Raw genomic sequence first — 17,313 nt, forward strand, 5'->3', positions numbered from 1 at the left:
GATAGCAACTGATTTGCATTTCATTGAGTGAAATAAGTTTTTGAACCCTCTAACAAAAAAAGACTTAATACTTAGTGGAAAAACCCTTGTTTGCAAGCACAGAGGTCAAACGTTTCTTGTAATTGATGACCAAGTTTGCGCACATTTTAGGAGGAATGTTGGTCCACTCCTCTTTGCAGATCATCTCTAAATCCCTAAGGTTTCAAGGCTGTCTCTGTGCAACTCTGAGCTTGAGCTCCCTCCATAGGTTTTCTATTGGATTAAGGTCCGGAGACTGACTAGGCCACTCCATGACCTTAATGTGCTTCTTCTTGAGCCACTCCTTTGTTGCCTTTGCTGTATGTTTTGGGTCATTGTCGTGCTGGAACACCCATCCACGACCCATTTTCAGTTTCCTGGCAGAGGGAAGGAGGTTGTCGTTCAGGATTTCACGATACATGGCTCCGTCCATTTTCCCGTTAATGCGAATAAGTTGTCCTGTGCCCTTAGAAGAAAAACACCCCCAAAGCAAAATGTTTCCATCCCCATGCTGGACGGTGGGGACGGTGTTTTGGGGGTCATAGGCAGCATTTTTCTTCCTCCAAACACAGCGAGTTGAGTTAATGCCAAAGAGCTCTATTTTGGTCTCATCAGACCACAGCACCTTCTCCCAGTCACTCACAGAATCATTCAGGTGTTCATTGGCAAACTTCAGACGGGCCTGCACATGTGCCTTCTTGAGCAGGGGGACCTTGCGAGCCCTGCAGGATTTTAATCCATTGCGGTGTAATGTGTTTCCAATGGTTTTCTTGGTGACTGTGGTCCCTGCTAATTTGAGGTCATTAACTAACTCCTCCCGTGTAGTTCTAGGATGCTTTTTCACCTTTCTCAGAATCATTGACACCCCACGAGGTGAGATCTTGCGTGGAGCCCCAGAGCAAGGTCGATTGATGGTCATTTTGTGCTCCTTCCATTTTCGAACAATCGCACCAACAGTTGTCACCTTCTCTCCCAGCTTCTTGCTAATGGTTTTGTAGCCCATTCCAGCCTTGTGCAGGTCTACAATTTTGTCTCTGACATCCTTGGACAGCTCTTTGGTCTTTCCCATGTTGGAGAGTTTGGAGTCTGCTTGATTGATTGATTCTGTGGACAGGTGTCTTTTATACAGGTGACTAGTTAAGACAGGTGTCCTTAATGAGGTTGACTAATTGAGTAGAAGTGTCTAACCACTCTGTGGGAGCCAGAACTCTTAATGGTTGGTAGGGGTTCAAAAACTTATTTCACTCAATGAAATGCAAATCAGTTGCTATCTTTTATTTAAAGTTATTTTTTCGATTTTCCTTTTGATGTGCTATCTGCCACTGTTAAAATAAACCTACCATTGAAATGATACTGTTCTGAGACTTTTCATTTCTTTGTCATTGGACAAACTTACAAAATCAGTGAGGGGTCAAATAATTATTTCCTCCACTGTATAACCTGCCTAACTGCTAGCTGATCCAGAGGAAGGCAAAAAAAATCCCCATCTGAAGCCTCTATAGTTTGCCGCAGAGGGGGAAAAAATTCCCTCCTGACTCCAAGATGGCAATCGAAATTCAGGCTTGGAGTAGAACAAAAATATCACAGAGGTGCTCTCATATTCTGGTATTTCATTCTAACACCCACTTGTTGCCAATGGCTAAAAAAGAGGATGCACACTCACTGCCATTACTACTCCTCCAATGAACTTTGAGGAGCTCCCATCCTTTTAGACTCTCCTGGTAATTCATCAGGTGAATATACTGATTGGCAGTGTATCTGTTCTGACTGAATGGTACTGTAACTTTAAAAAAAAAAAAAAAAGAAAACAATAACTCATAGCTCAGTACATCTTTTAGGATTTCATGTGGATTGGTGTTCATTGGCTACCCTCTGTTTCATATGAAGTACATTCAGTGGTCATTAAGTGTAAAAGTACTCACGCAGGCTGCAGAAGTACTTTGTCACTTAATAAAACCTTTCAGTCCATCCATCATGCAATGTTATGCTCTGTGCTACGGTACTCTCCGGCTCCGTGCTATGTTAGTGAATCTAACAGGCATTAGTAGATCTTGCCGAATGTAGAATAAAACTGCTCGCAGGTGTTTAGAGAGAGTCTGGCAGGGATCTAAATGCTGTCTCTGTGTATTTGCTGTTAGTGTTGCTCTTTTAAGCAGAAATCTCCTGAATTATTTACAGTCCATGAATGAGCATTTAGTGAAGAAGGCCGAGAGCTGGCTGGATTTTAAGGATAAGTGAAATGCCACTACTTAGATATTCCCAACTGTACGGTATCAGTGGGGACACAGTCTGAGAATGTACTGTGCCATGAGATTTAATAGGAGAGTACAGCATCCGCCTGACAGCTCTGCAAGTACTCCTTGTGTGCCTAACTACTAGCAACTCCGCAATTAGCAATATGACAACTTAATGGGGAATAGTTATCAAAGGGTTAATATATTTGAAAAAACAAAAAATGCCACAGTTTTCTATTCACTTTGATTTTTATGGCAATATTTAATGTCAGTAAGGAAAGGAACATCACAGTGAAATGCATTTTGGGTTATGTAGTAATTTGAAGTCTTTTGTAACATCGATGTATTAGTCCCTCCTCCCCTGCCAGGATTTCAAATGATGCAAAAAGAGAAATGTTTTGCAGCTGGATTTGAGCATATAAAATAGTATTTATTTACACTTCTTGAAGGAATAGTGATAGGTATTTTAGGGGTGTCTGTGGTGTGGGGGGCTCTTTAACAAATGTTGGTTTGGAAGCTGGAGTTCCCCTTTAAACACCCATTGCAGTTTGATGTGATTTTTAGTAGCAACTGTTCCACCTAAAACTTTAACAGGCATTTTGAAAGACCCCTGAATTTAGCATCACAAGAAGAACCTCTGGATTTGAATAATAATAATTTTTTTTTATTGATTTCTTTTTATATTCTCCCCATCATCAAATAAATATAGTCTCCTGTCTCCATCTCTCATAACCTTTCTCTAGCAACACAATTAATGTGCCGAGCAGCAAGGCCCCGGCCTGGCACCCCTACACCCCTATGCTTCAGGCACCTATGGAAATGACGACAAGGTGGGTACAATGTTACATTATCCTTGTTGTATTTGCAAGGACAGCTCCAGAAATTTAGAACCCACGCATGGGCAGCCAAAGCAAATTATTCAGATGAGTTGCAAAATTTAAAGATAATAAATTAAATGAGCGTTTGATAATAACGTTGGCGTGGGTTATATTTTTCTGTGGATACGCACAGACTGCACAGAGAGCAATCCACAGGCTAACGTACTGTGCTAACTCTCTTATATCTTAGCAATTCCAGGTCTGAAATATAGAAATGTAGAATGACTGCCAATAACATGCGGAATAGCTTTTATAGAGAAGATGGCTGGTATCCTTTAATAGACCTGTAATCACAGGAGAACAGATAGCATGGCAACAATGCTATTCAAATGAAAAAATAATTTTGGACTAAAAAGTCAATGTTACATAACCTAGATTTCCTACCATTTTGGCAGCGGCTTATATACAGATATTTGTGCTAGAAATACATTGAAAATGAATAACGCCTGGGTAAAGGATAGATATACCTGGGGGTTATAGGTTGATTTGCACTCTTATTTGCTATAAAATGCAGCCTTGTACAGATATGTTATACAACAATAAAATAGGGAATGGGTCTGAGGGAGAAGAATAAATATTCAACCTTATGCAGGTAGTGTAGTGAGACGTGTTCATATAAAGAAAGGCACATTAAACTGTCTCTGCATAAAACAGGATTGTGCAGGAACATTTTAATTCAATATATCATGATGCTTTAACTTTCCCATCCCTTTACAAGTAGATGAAGCCCACAGTTCAAATAACAGTGGTGACTTAAGCCTTTCCAGACATGCTGGTTGTGGGTACTTCTGGCAGAAGTGGTTGTCCCACCAGTTTTGTATTTTATCCCCAGTTTTCTCACTAACTGCATATACATTATAGTAAAGGTAGATATAGAGGTATCCAAAGCACCCAATACTTGAATCATTGAATAGCGTACATGGAGGTGGCGCAAAGAGAGAATTTACAGAAATGGATCTATATTCATAAGAGTTCAATATTGTGTTTTAAGAGGAACAATGGTCATAAAGGTCTGGACATTGAACAGATGTTTATTTCTAACCTTTCTAACTTACTGCAACAGATGTGGGTCACTCAGTGCTAAAATAAATTCTAGGTGACCAATAAGTCCCCAGGGCATACTGTATGTAAGTGCCTCAGACTTGGCCCTGTTTTGAACTGCAGAACAAATAAATTCATCAAATGGCCATCCATCTAAGTGGGAAAATGTCACACAATACAAACAGAACTGTCTGTAAGGTGTATGACTGGTTTTACAATCCTAGAAAGTGCTGAAGTAAAACGACTTAATAGATAGAGCACAAAAGTAAAGAAACATTATTCAGGACATGCCATCCTTCTGAAAAGTCACATGTAACCTGGGGACCTTGCACAATGTCTGATACTCATAGAACAGAGAACTGAAGGTGTTCATGATTAAAAGATTGGTTGGCAACACTATGTGGTGGTGCTGGGAGTCCCCTTTATGTCTATATACATAAATACTTACAAAACTCACTGCACATACTACTTGATGTCAAGATTATCAGAACAGCAACATTTATTTGCATTTATTTTGCTTCTGTCCTATGCGTCCCACAGGAAAGAGGTTGTTCCCCCCAGAAACATTGTACAGAAGCCTGCAAATAAATGTTAAGGTTCTGACAATCTTCCCATCAGGAACACTGTGTGGTGAGTTGCATGGTTCTGTGTATAGTAAAGGTTTCCATATTATTATACAGCACCAATCTGACAAGTCAGCTCACTCTTTACTAATTGGTGCAGATGGGTAATTTATTCAGACTTTTAAAATAGCCGAAGTGAAGAAATTGTTTAGGCAGATGTTTTGAATACAAATCAGAATGCAATTTAATATGAATACATAATTGTATAGAGTTATAGAGGAGCCATTTTGAAAACTTTGATGTAGAATAAAACATGTTCCTTAATGCCTTAATATCCTAATAAGGCTATAGTGCTGCTATGGACCCATGCTGAGCAGCAGTTTTACATAAGAAGCGTGTGGAGAAGCATTGGCATGTGTAGCAATGGGAGTTTTAGCCCCTGGGAAGATACTGTAGAGCAAGATGCACATGTAGCAGTGGGGGGGAATTATTTCAGGGCACAGGCTGTATAAGCCCCCACCCCTTACTTACCTACAACCCTACTTACATACAACCCCAATGTGTTTCATGCCAGTATTTGTACTTCCTCCAGGGTATTAACCATAGGCCAAAGGTTTGAGAATGAATCATAACATTAAACGTGGAATTTATTGGTGGTATTTACCATTAGCATAGATGGCAATTCACTATATTTGAATGGCTAGTAAATGTACTGTTGTGAAAAAGCTCAAGTTAAAAGTCCTTAAAAAACATAATTTGATAAAAGCTGGATATATTTAGGGGAGATTCATTGTGGGGTGGGGGTTCGTTGTGTATGTATGGTGTATATGTATGGTGTATAAATAGACTATGGGTAACTCAGCAAAGAACACCAATAACTAAATCATTAATAAACTGTTTTGCCAGAAAGCAAGACTGCCCTTTCAACCTCAAAGGGATAACTGATTTATTGCATATGTACCAAACATGTCTATATGCTAGCATTACATCTGGTTACAGTTTGGAGCCTAGAGCTATGTGCATTTTCTTTTAGCCATCATTTTGTTTCTTTTCTCTGATAAAATCCTCCTACTAACACCCACAAGATTTCTCCTGAGCGGCACCAGCCTTTGATTGCACCTACTCATTCCATCATGCTTCCTGCTTCTTTATAAAGGAGATTTTCTTTTAAAAGTACGCACAGGGAAAAACCCGAGAAGATTATAATATGAATGTCATTTTGCTAATGACTATAAAGAGAAGTTGGGAATTGCTTATTTCTGCAAAAGGAAACATCTAGATTAACTGGTGCCATCATAGGGCCCCTTGGGAAGTACGTGTAGCTGTATAAAAATATACAAAGATCATATTATATTAAATTGCTGAATGCTGTTGGGCAACGTTGGGAGTTGCAGATCACCATTAGCTGGAGGGTTGTAGGTAGGGTCCCAGCCTTCCTGAAGGCCCCCCTTTGTTCTAACTGCAGCCCTGCCATGTATAATGTTTATCAGCTGTAGTAATCACTTCATCTCCTTATCAAATTGTGTTTGTAAGTAGAATATATAGCAGTATATTAATTTCCTCACTTATTCCAAATCACAAATCCACAAGGATAATCCATCACTCTTCTCTGAAAGCTCAGCAGGGATTCCCAGAGACAGCATCTGTTATGTTAAAGGCTCTCAAGCTTCCCTAATCACTCAACTGGAGATCCACCAGTACCACCCTACATCAGCCCCTTGGTGGAATGACAGGACTGTCTAGATATAAGTAAGTTCATCATTTTCCAAGATGACAAGCACATAAGCCATGAAATGGTGACAGAAGTTTCTATTATAGCAACACAGAAATAGTGAAAGAAATCTCTTGAGTTGACCTTTCCAGTAGTTTCAACTTACTCTACATGCAGTCAGTAAGATCCAGCCCTGGTTTTGTTACGCTATTCCCTTGTTCTTTAGTGGAACATAACTTACAGGGAAAGTATGACTAACTATGAAGTTATAAAACAATTTATGTTTCTCCACAAGAAATGCTTTGTTAAAAAATAAATAGGTCAATTGCATTTCACAATCTTTCATGTTAATATGGCCACTCGTGAGAATTATATAGATCCATAAAAATCCCATTGCAAAACAAGTCAGCGTTACAGTGAATGTAATAATAATGTAAGACTAATTAGAATATGACCTCTGTCCCCATGTGAAGATGGGCGTCAGGATTTAGTTGAGGACAGAAGTGCCACCATCTTTGTATTTTCTGTTCTTTTAAAGGAGAAGGAAATGTAAAAACCAAGTAAGCTTTATCAGAAAGGTCTATGTAAATACAACCATAAGCACTCACAGAAATGCAGCACTGAGTTCCCTGTCAAAAGATTAGTTGTGTCTGTTTTCCTGTGCCAGAGACACACAGCTTTCAGCTCTCTCCTGCTCCCCCCTCCCTCAAGAATGCTAAGAACTCACTCCCCCCCCTTAGGAATGTGGATCTGAGCCAATCAGCAGGAAGCTGACTCATAGTCTATCTAGCTGAGCATGTTCACTTGGTCTGGGTGTCTGTGCAGGAGTGAGGCATTATGGGAACTTTCTTTACACAGCTCAGCGTTTTTTCTTCCTGTTTGGCTTCTGATCATCTGAATGGGAGAAATATGGGGAAACTTAAGGGCACTATTGAGACAACTGAAGGTATGCCTGCAGCTTGAGATTAACTCTTTATATTAGTCTTTCCTTCTTCTTTAAAGGCTAACAAATCCATTAAATTACTGACACGCCCGATTAAATGCATTGTTGGACCATTTGCAGCCCTGGACTAGTTATATTTCTTTTATATAGGATCAGTAATTACAGATGAGTTGGCAATTCTGAAAGGATGGCCAAGCAGACAGCTATGGGTGGGCAAAAATAAATGATCTTGAGTATAAATATCTAACATTCAGGAAATGAATGGTGGGAGCAGACAATTGCACTCTTTGCTGACTGTTCCTGCTTCATGTAGGGTAAAGCTAGAAATAGGAGACACAGACACTAGCGAGTGGGCTGCCTAGGAGTAAAAGCCTACACAGGCAATGTGTCTCTGCTCCTCTACTTTCAGCATGAGTGCAAATGTAATATGTTGGCTCCTCTCTGTGGGTTTGAAGGTAAATTCTGTTCTCCTTGGCTAGCTTTTCAGGAGACCATTGATGAGTTGGGAATTTGCGAGATACGCCAGCTTTTTACCACCCACCACACACATTTTTGTACCTTCCTCCTCGCATGGAAAAACAGGACACAGTGTTCTTTCAAGTGCCAGACCAAAATGGAATCTTTAATACATTTATATAGCTGTCGGGAGGAAGTGGTCTCTTATGGTACAATTCATCCTCATAATTAGAATCTACTTTATATAACACTTTGTCCTTCTAGATGCACATTAGAAGGATGGCATGTATGTATGTATGTATAACTTTATTTATAAAGCGCTACAAGGGTACGCATCGCTGTACAGTCTTACAGAATACAAAATTACACACAGGGAGGACAAGTGATATAATAAATAAATACAATAAATACATATATGTATATATATATAAGTGCCATGTGGTATGAGACACAGTAGGAAGGAAGTCCCTGCCCCGTAGAGCTTACAATCTGAGTGGGTTGGGTTAGAGAATGTGTCACTTTATCAATTAAAATCTGCTATGCTTAAAAATGCATCAGCTGGGGTCACCCCTTCCATCATTTAATTTTCTTTTAATAGTAAACATGGAAGCTAACCAGACATTACACCATAAGTGTACAGTTAAAGCAATATGCTAGAATGGACTTTTGTACTTCCCATGGATTATTGGGTTCAAGGCTTAGTATCATTACACTGAGGTACAAAGGACCCTCAAATTGTTTTGCTGAATTATTCACCCTCTTGAGTATAAAAACCAGGATGCCTTACCCGAATGGGTACCCCATGCAGAGCTGAATAGAGTAGGCATATTGAAGTTGGGATTTTATTAGTGTTTCCCTCCATGTAAGTACCTCACTGACTATACAGACAGCCATAATGCTATATGTCTCTATGGCTCCACAGAGAAAACTAAACTTAAACATACTTATTTGGGAATTAGCCAATAAGAAGCTTAGCATGTAAATTTTTGCTTGGCTGATATTCAGCCAATGGGACATATTTATTAAAGAGTGACAACAGTACAACAGAGGGAATCTCCCCTACCCTTTATTCAATATAACATTTTCACAGGCATGTATGTCAGAAGGAGTATTCTCTATTTTTCTGCCTTCTGTCCCGGACAAACGCATGCGCAGTAGAGTGAAAAGCCGACTTCTCTGTTAAAGTTCCATTATTCACTCTTCACTCTTCAACCCTATTCAAGCGATCAGGAAGGAGGAAGCGCTACAGGTACCCCGGGCTGGTGCTGTTCTCTCCCAAAAGGGGCACCAGCCCGGGGTATAAGGTAAGCGATTTAAGTCACTTGGGGGTGCCTAACATTTTGGCACCCCCAAGTGACTTTGCCTTTTCTTCTCCTTTAAAGGGGTTCAATGTTCAAATCTTACTAAGCCACCAACAATGCTCTCAGCATGTTAGAAATTCACTTTCCATAAAAAAAGTAAAAAGGCCACTGTAAAAGCTACGGTTTGTCTATTAAATCAGTCCTTCTTCAGTCTCTCTGATAAGTTTCTGAAGGGATGCGAGTGGCCTATTTTGAACCTGACACTGAGAACTTCCTATATGCTTACATCATCACATCCAGGCTTTGCCCTTAGTTTTTCCCTATTGTGCACTCTAACCAGTTGCATAAATTGAGCTTGTTAATTTCTCCCTTGCAATGGCATAAGCAAACGGACTCAGTATATCACATATCTAATGTACTGTTATGTTAGATTTCCAGCACAGGCACAGGAAACAATGTCAGACTGACAGGAGACACAGCCAATTGGAGTAAAGCCTGCTGCCAGTACTATACATGACATCATATAAGGATGTAAAAAAGCAATTTTAGTGTTTAGTGTTAATAGGGGGTCACTGGCCCCCAACACAGGGTCTGTGAGGAAGTGAAGGATTAGCAGAGGGATGGTTCTGAGGTGAATATCTCTTCAGCTGCACATATTTTACTAGCTGTGTGTAAGGCAAAGATTGTTCTATTTATGTGAAATGTTAGATTTATACATTTTGTATAAAGGTGAACCACCCCTTTAAAATGGCAAACTTCTACTTAGGATTACCCAATGGCACATACTTTTAAACAAAAAGTGTACTTGTATGAAAAAGCAGGGTTTAACATATGAGCTGTTTCATGTGATATAATTTTAGAGACCTGCATTGTTTGCGTATATAGTTTGCCTTTAAAAGCTTAAAGGTCATTCTGAATTCAGCATCCCCGCATCTGATGCAGAGCTGGAGCGCAGGACTATAACTGCTGATCTTGAGTTGCTCCAGTTCTAGCTCACTCCCAATGTTAGTGACATATACTGACTGCTCTCGAGGGGCCTGCAAAAACTCATATTTCACATTTTCTGGAACACAATAGCTATCAGCACTCGCTCATTACCAGCCATATATAACTGACTGCTCTCAATGGGCCCATGAGGGTCATTTTTTGCTTATTTTCGTGATTGCACCCAGGATATTACTGGAATTGTAATAAAGACTGTGCTTCTTTTTTGCTCCACATTTAACCATTGATTTGGAGGCACAACAAAGAATCTTCTACGTGAATAGCTTCGTCACTTATACAATGTTAGCATGTCGACATAAAAACAATAGTTGTGGTCATTATCTAAAAGCAACCTCACAAAACCTTCTAGGATTTAAACCCTGTTCCCTGGCTTGAATAATGTAATATAGAGTTCAGTCATCAGTTAAAGGCTATTCAGAGTGTCAATTTCCATGACTGCCAATTTCCAAGGCTAATCTGATAAAGAAAACTGAGCTGCGAGGGACTAAGTGTTCACTGGCAGGATGCCTGCCAACAGCGTCACAGAACGGAAAGTGCGAGGAAAAGAATAAAGAGGAGTGGGTGTGGGAAGAGAGAATAAGCAAGAATTTTTATGCTATACATATATGGAGGGAGAGAAACTCAGGAAGAGAGATAGATTTCAGAGAATAGAAAGTGAAATACAGAGACAAAATTGAATAGTCAGGCCTCTGCGTCAGCATGGAAGGGTCATTACTATTTCAGGGCAGATTTATCAAAATGTGAGTTTAGAGTTGAATACATAAAAACTCACCCATGTTCTATTCATCCCTATGGGATTGTTAGAAGCGTATTTATCAAATGGTAAACTCTAAATTTCACCCATTGATAAATATGCTCGTAAAAATACCATAGGAATTAATAGAAAGTGGGGGAGTTTTCATGTAAAAAGCCAGGAGTCCCCAACCTTTTATACCTGTGAGCAACATTCAAATGGAAAAGGTGTTGGGTAGCAACACAAGCATGAAAAAAGTTACAGGGGTGCCAAAAAAGAGCTATGATTGGTTATTTGGTAGCCCCTATGTGGACTGACAGCCTGCATGAGGCTCTGTTTGTCAGTACACCTGGTTTTTATGGAGCCAAAACTTCTCCAAGTTAGAAATTCAAGAATGGGCACCTGCTTTGAGGCCACTGGGAGCAACATCCAAGGGGGGTTAATGAGTTGCTCTCGAGCCACTGGTTGGGGATCACAGTATTAAGCTCTAAACTCACAAATAAATTAGCCTCTAAATATAAAGTAGGAAACATTTTCCTAAAATCTAGGTTTTTTTTGCATGGTTCAGGTTAGGTACAACATTTAGACAGATGGACAGTACTTTAGCTTTGTCATGTGTATGTCAAAGAGCTCCTTGATGCCAACCTCTAGTGAAAAGGCTCTGCTGGCAGAGGAGCAGCAAGTAAAGGGCTTTCTGTGTTTCAGTGTGGCCAAAAGCCCTTGGATTAATGTAAGGGCTTATGATCTGAGCATACATAACTGCAGATGTTCCTATTTAGTGGCTATGGATCCAATGGAGGGGGTGGGACCAACAGCTCCAATGAGAAATGCAGAAAGACTTTGCATCTACAGAATATAATGCATACTGCATTGCATGCTCTGCACTGTTTTTAACTGTCTTGGCACATCTTGTACAGTCCAAGGAAGCCCTGTACTTACTGCCTAGCTTAAACTGGCGTCACCTTTGCTATTCACAGTCAGGTGAAATCTTGCAGTGATGACCCTGAAGGCAGTAGAACAACAGGTATAAGAGTGGGGGCAAGGCTCATTGTTGGGAAAAAATATGAACTGTGTGTGTTATTCAGAGGTTATAATTCTTTTAATCTAAAGTAGCTGTGATACTGACATATTAAAACTCACAGTTAATGTATTGTAAAGGGTAAAGAATAGATAAAAATGTGATGGACTCAAGGATAAACCAGAAATCCTTCCTGAAGATGAGTTACATTTATCTTTTGCGGCTACAGAATAACACTCCTAAATTTGGACAAATAGCTGGTCATTTTGACATCGGTCTCTTATCAGAACACATCAGATGATGTGACTCCCTAACAGTCTACAGCCTGTAATCTTTTGTCACTTACTAGGGGAAGATAATGGAATTCTTCTCCTTATACTCTTACGTTTATAATGAGGGTTTAAGAATTTTATGGTTACGCTCTAAGACTATGGTTACAAGCCATGATTACATATCTGAAGAAACGAAATAACTGCAGGTGACAGAATGCAGGTCGTAGTCTCAGTTTGTTGGTTTTGCCAGGGGTATAGTTACATAGTTACATAGGGTTGAAAAAAGACCAGTGTCCATCAAGTTCAACCCATCCAAGTAAACCCAGCACACTTAACCCACACCTACCAATCTATACACTCACATACATAAACTATAAATACAACCACTAGTACTAACTGTAGATATTAGTATCACAATAGCCTTGGATATTCTGATTGATCAAGAACTCATCCAGGCCCCTCTTAAAGGCATTAACAGAATCTGCCATTACCACATCACTAGGAAGGGCATTCCACAACCTCACTGCCCTCACCGTGAAAAACCACCTACGCTGCTTCAAATGGAAGCTCCTTTCCTCTAATCTAAAGGGGTGACCTCTGGTGCGCTGATTGTTTTTATGGGAAAAAAGAACATCCCCCAACTGCCTATAATCCCCTCTAATGTACTTGTACAGAGTAATCATGTCCCCTCGCAAGCGCCTCTTTTCCAGAGAAAACAACCCCAACCTCGACAGTCTCACCTCATAGTTTTAATCTTCCATCCCCTTAACCAGTTTAGTTGCATGCCTCTGCACTCTCTCCAGCTCATTAATATCCTTCTTAAGGACTGGAGCCCAAAACTGCACCGCATACTCAAGGTGAGGCCTTACCAGGGACCTATAAAGGGGCAAAATTATGTTCTCATCCCTTGAGTCAATGCCCTTTTTTATACAAGACAGCACTTTATTTGCTTTAGTAGCCACAGAATGACACTGCCTGGCATTAGACAACTTGTTATCAACAAAAACCCCTAGATCCTTCTCCATTAAGGAAACCCCCAACACACTCCCATTCAGTAGATAGTTTGCGTTTATATTATTTCTACCAAAGTGCATAACTTTGCACTTATCAACATTGAACCTCATTTTCCAGTTTGCTGCCCAGTTATCTAATTTTGTCAAATCGCTCTGCAAAGCGGCAGCATCCTGCATGGAACTTATAGTTTTGCACAATTTAGTGTCATCAGCAAAAATAGAAACAGTACTGTCTATGCCCACCTCCAGGTCATTAATAAACAAGTTAAAAAGCAAAGGCCCAAGGACTGACCCCTGCGGTACTCCACTAACCACACTGGTCCAATTAGAAAATGTTCCATTTACAACCACTCTTTGTAATCTATCCTTCAGCCAGTTTTCTATCCAATTACAAATATTATGTTCTAGGCCAATATTCCTTAATTTGATCATTAACCTTCTGTGAGGTACTGTATCAAACGCTTTAGCAAAGTCCAAGTAGATGACATCAACTGCCATTCCAGCATCAAGGTTCCTGCTCACCTCCTCATAAAAGGCAACTAAATTAGTCTGGCAAGATCTGTTACGCATAAAACCATGCTGGCACAAACTAATAGTATTGTGAACTGCAATGTATTCAAGTACCCTATCCCTTATTACCCCTTCCAAAAGTTTTCCTACTACTGATGTCAGACTAACAGGCCTATAGTTTTCAGGCTGAGAACGGGATCCCTTTTTAAATAACGGCACCACATTAGCAATCCGCCAGTCTCTTGGCACCATGCCAGACCTCAATGAATCCTGAAAAATTAAGTGAAGAGGTTTGGCAATCACAGCGCTCAGCTCATTTAATACCCTGGGATGAATCCCATCCGGCCCTGGACCTTTGTTTACCTTTACATGTTCAAGTCTCTTTTGAATTTCCTCCCGAGTGACCCATGCGCCAGTAGCTAAATTACTAGAACTGGGCATATTACAAGGGAAGCCTTCATTATCTGGCTCCTCAGATGTATAGACAGCTGAAAAATAAGAGTTCAAAATTTCTGCTTTTTCCCCGTTCTCATCAACCAACTTACCTCCCCGTGATAATAAAGTTCCCACCCCTTCTTGCTTCATTTTTTTACTATTCACATAATTAAAAAATAATTTAGGATTCTTTTTACTCCTAGCTGCAATATCCCTTTCCATCTCTATTTTAGCTTGCTTGATAGCTTTTTTGCATGCTTTATTTGCTTCCTTGTACCTGATGAAAGTTTCTGCTGTCCCAGCTCACTTGAATGCCCTAAAAGCACGTTTTTTCTTACCAACCTCGACCCTAACACTTTTATTCAGCCATAAAGGTTTTGCTTTGCGATGCCTCTCCTTGCTTACAAGGGGGATATACTGTTGTGTATACCTACAAAGCAATGTTTTAAAGATGTTCCATTTTCCTTCTGTGTCTAACCCCATGAAAAGCCTTTCCCAGTTGACACATTGCAGAGATGCCCTTATACTGGCAAAGTCTGCACGTCTAAAATCTAACCTTCTAGTTCCATACATTTATCTTGTGCTTATATTGCCACGTGCCCTAACTCTACTATGTACTAAGCTACCATTCATCCTTGCAGTCCTTATTTCATTTATTGACTCCATTTCCATCAATCACTCTTTCTCTCTTCCTATCATCATTTGACCTTCCTCTTTGGCTTTTCATTTTCTCAGTCTTGCCTAACGTTTAACCCTTTATCCATAGCTCTGCCAAGAATTACTCTTTGCAGAAGGTAGTTGTCTTGCTGTCTAAAATATAAAGGATTAGACATTGGCAAACCAATCTGGCCCAATATGAAGGTGAACATTCCTCCTTGTAAGCCTTGTAGAACACTTGGCAGCTTGTAGAGATACTTTGATGGATCAAGGCATTTCAAGAAAGGAATGCAGACAAACTAAAGCTCCATGTTTCTTTTTTCATTACAATCGCATCATGCATATCCATATTTGTCCACACTCCCTCTGTGAAACAAATGAGATTCTAAAAAGGATGTACTGAATACATAATTTGTGGATAAGACCAATTACATAATCCTCCACAAAAACTATGACTAAATATCAAATGGAATCCAAATCTGCATATAAAAATAAAAGTTTAAGATCAAACTAAATTTGGCTTTATTCAGCTAGCCAACACAGAAACGTCTACGTCAAAGAGGGGCTTGGTTGGTTCCCCAAAGACTGAGGCTTGGGCAGTTCTGAATTTCCTATATCCTACAGATCTGTGAATTATGAAGTAAGGTTTTGGCACATCCACAATTCTCAGAGAATGAGTAATAAGCTGATAAAAAGTTTTTGCCAGAGTGACCTAAGACTATCATTGTACTGCCCAGCTTACATATCAATTAAACATCAGGCATCCTCCAATTTACTTTTTAACCTTGTTAACATGTAGCACAAGTGCACAGAGTACCTTTGCCTGCGGGGTAATGTACATTACACCATGTATAAGAGAGTAGGACATATTAGCTGTTCTGTTGTGTTTAATAGTTTGCCCCCCCAGGGAGAGTCTCACAACTGGCAAAGAGGTCCAAAGTCCTTATTTTTATGGCATCAGTTTAATAGGCCCCTAGGTATGGTGTACCAGTTTATCCACTGTATCAACCTCTATAGCTACAGGTGATTACACATAAGGTCAGGACAGGAGACACCTTTAATATCTCAAAAGATCAAATATGTGTCAAGTGGCTAGTCAGTTGTTACCTAATTCAAACAAATAAATCTTTCCATTATAGGGAGGAAGGCATGGCTCATCACCCATTGCATTTAAGACCTTAGCGTTCCTAGAGTCAAGGCGGCTCATCATTGATATACAAGAACAGCACTGCTTTGCTTTTTGATGATGCAAATCTCTAGTGCTATTTCAGTCTTACATTATTTTTGCATTTCCTTCCCGTATATGTTTTCTTACTGTCCTCTTTCATCACCCTCTTGTTTGTACTTTCTAAGACTGCTGATGACGGGGGAGCCTGCTGGTGATGGACAGTTTAAAGAGTTGTAATAAACAGATGCAGGAGAATTTGGGTCATGCTTTGTGTAGAAATGGGAGAGGGAAAATCAGAATGTTAAAACAGGATCGCACTGAGCAGAAACTGATTAAAGTGGGCTTGGAATTAAATACAGGAAACTGCAAGCATGGCAGCTTCATTCTCTACATTATCATTAGATGTGGTTTGTGACGGGTACAAGCAGACATCTATCACACTTATTTATGTATTTCAATTGCATGTGCCAGGTTTCATAAACTTTGTTCTTAAATGTTTTATATTGGATATTCTTTTTGCTGTTGTGGTCCCAGAATAAATATTTTAGGTAAGGAAGGACTAATGATGATCACACGTGAGAATTAGACACATCCTCCTACACTTAACCCTTGGCCTAACAATGAAGGCACACAGATGCCAGGGACAAGCCAAGCAAGCCAATGACAGCCATGTTTGAAAGGACATGCACAGTATGCATGAAATTTCACACAAGAATAAGGAATGGGAAGGGCAGGGATACAATCATTTTATGCTTTTATGGGAAATAACAGCAAAGTCCATTTATTTTTCTATACCAAGCTAGTTCTGTCTCAAGTTACATAGTTACATAGGGTTGAAAAAAGACCAGTGTCCATCAAGTTCAACCCATCCAAGTAAACCCAGCACACACAACCCACACCTACCAATCTATACACTCACATACATAAACTATAAATACAACCACTAGTACTAACTGTAGATATTAGTATCACAATAGCCTTGGATATTCTGATTGTTCAAGAACTCATCCAGGCCCCTCTTAAAGGCATTAACAGAATCTGCCATTACCACATCTCTAGGAAGGGCATTCCCCAACCTCACTGCCCTCACCGTGAAAAACCACTTACGCTGCTTCAAATGGAAGCTCCGTTCCTCTAATCTAAAGGGGTGACCTCTGGTGCGTTGATTGTTTTTATGGGAAAAAAGAACATCCCCCATCTGCAGATAACTTATACTATATATACTATATTATATATATATATATATATATATTAACTGTACAACAAGAAAAAGTGCAGGCCTGGGTTCTCCAGCATTTGATGAACAACAACACTCTACAGAAGGCAGAAGTTAAAGTGCCACTCTAACAGAACAATA

The 17,313-nt window shown here is 39.8% G+C and overlaps 1 protein-coding gene across 1 annotated transcript in view; it reads right to left on the reverse strand.

Moving 5' to 3' along the window:
- Positions 1–17,313, reverse strand: part of grin2b (glutamate receptor, ionotropic, N-methyl D-aspartate 2B) — a 273,173-nt gene that overhangs the window by 37,360 nt on the left and 218,500 nt on the right. The window lies entirely within an intron of this gene.

Source organism: Xenopus tropicalis, chromosome 4 (assembly GCF_000004195.4).
Source record: "Xenopus tropicalis strain Nigerian chromosome 4, UCB_Xtro_10.0, whole genome shotgun sequence".
NCBI classification, from domain to species: Eukaryota; Metazoa; Chordata; class Amphibia; order Anura; family Pipidae; genus Xenopus; species Xenopus tropicalis.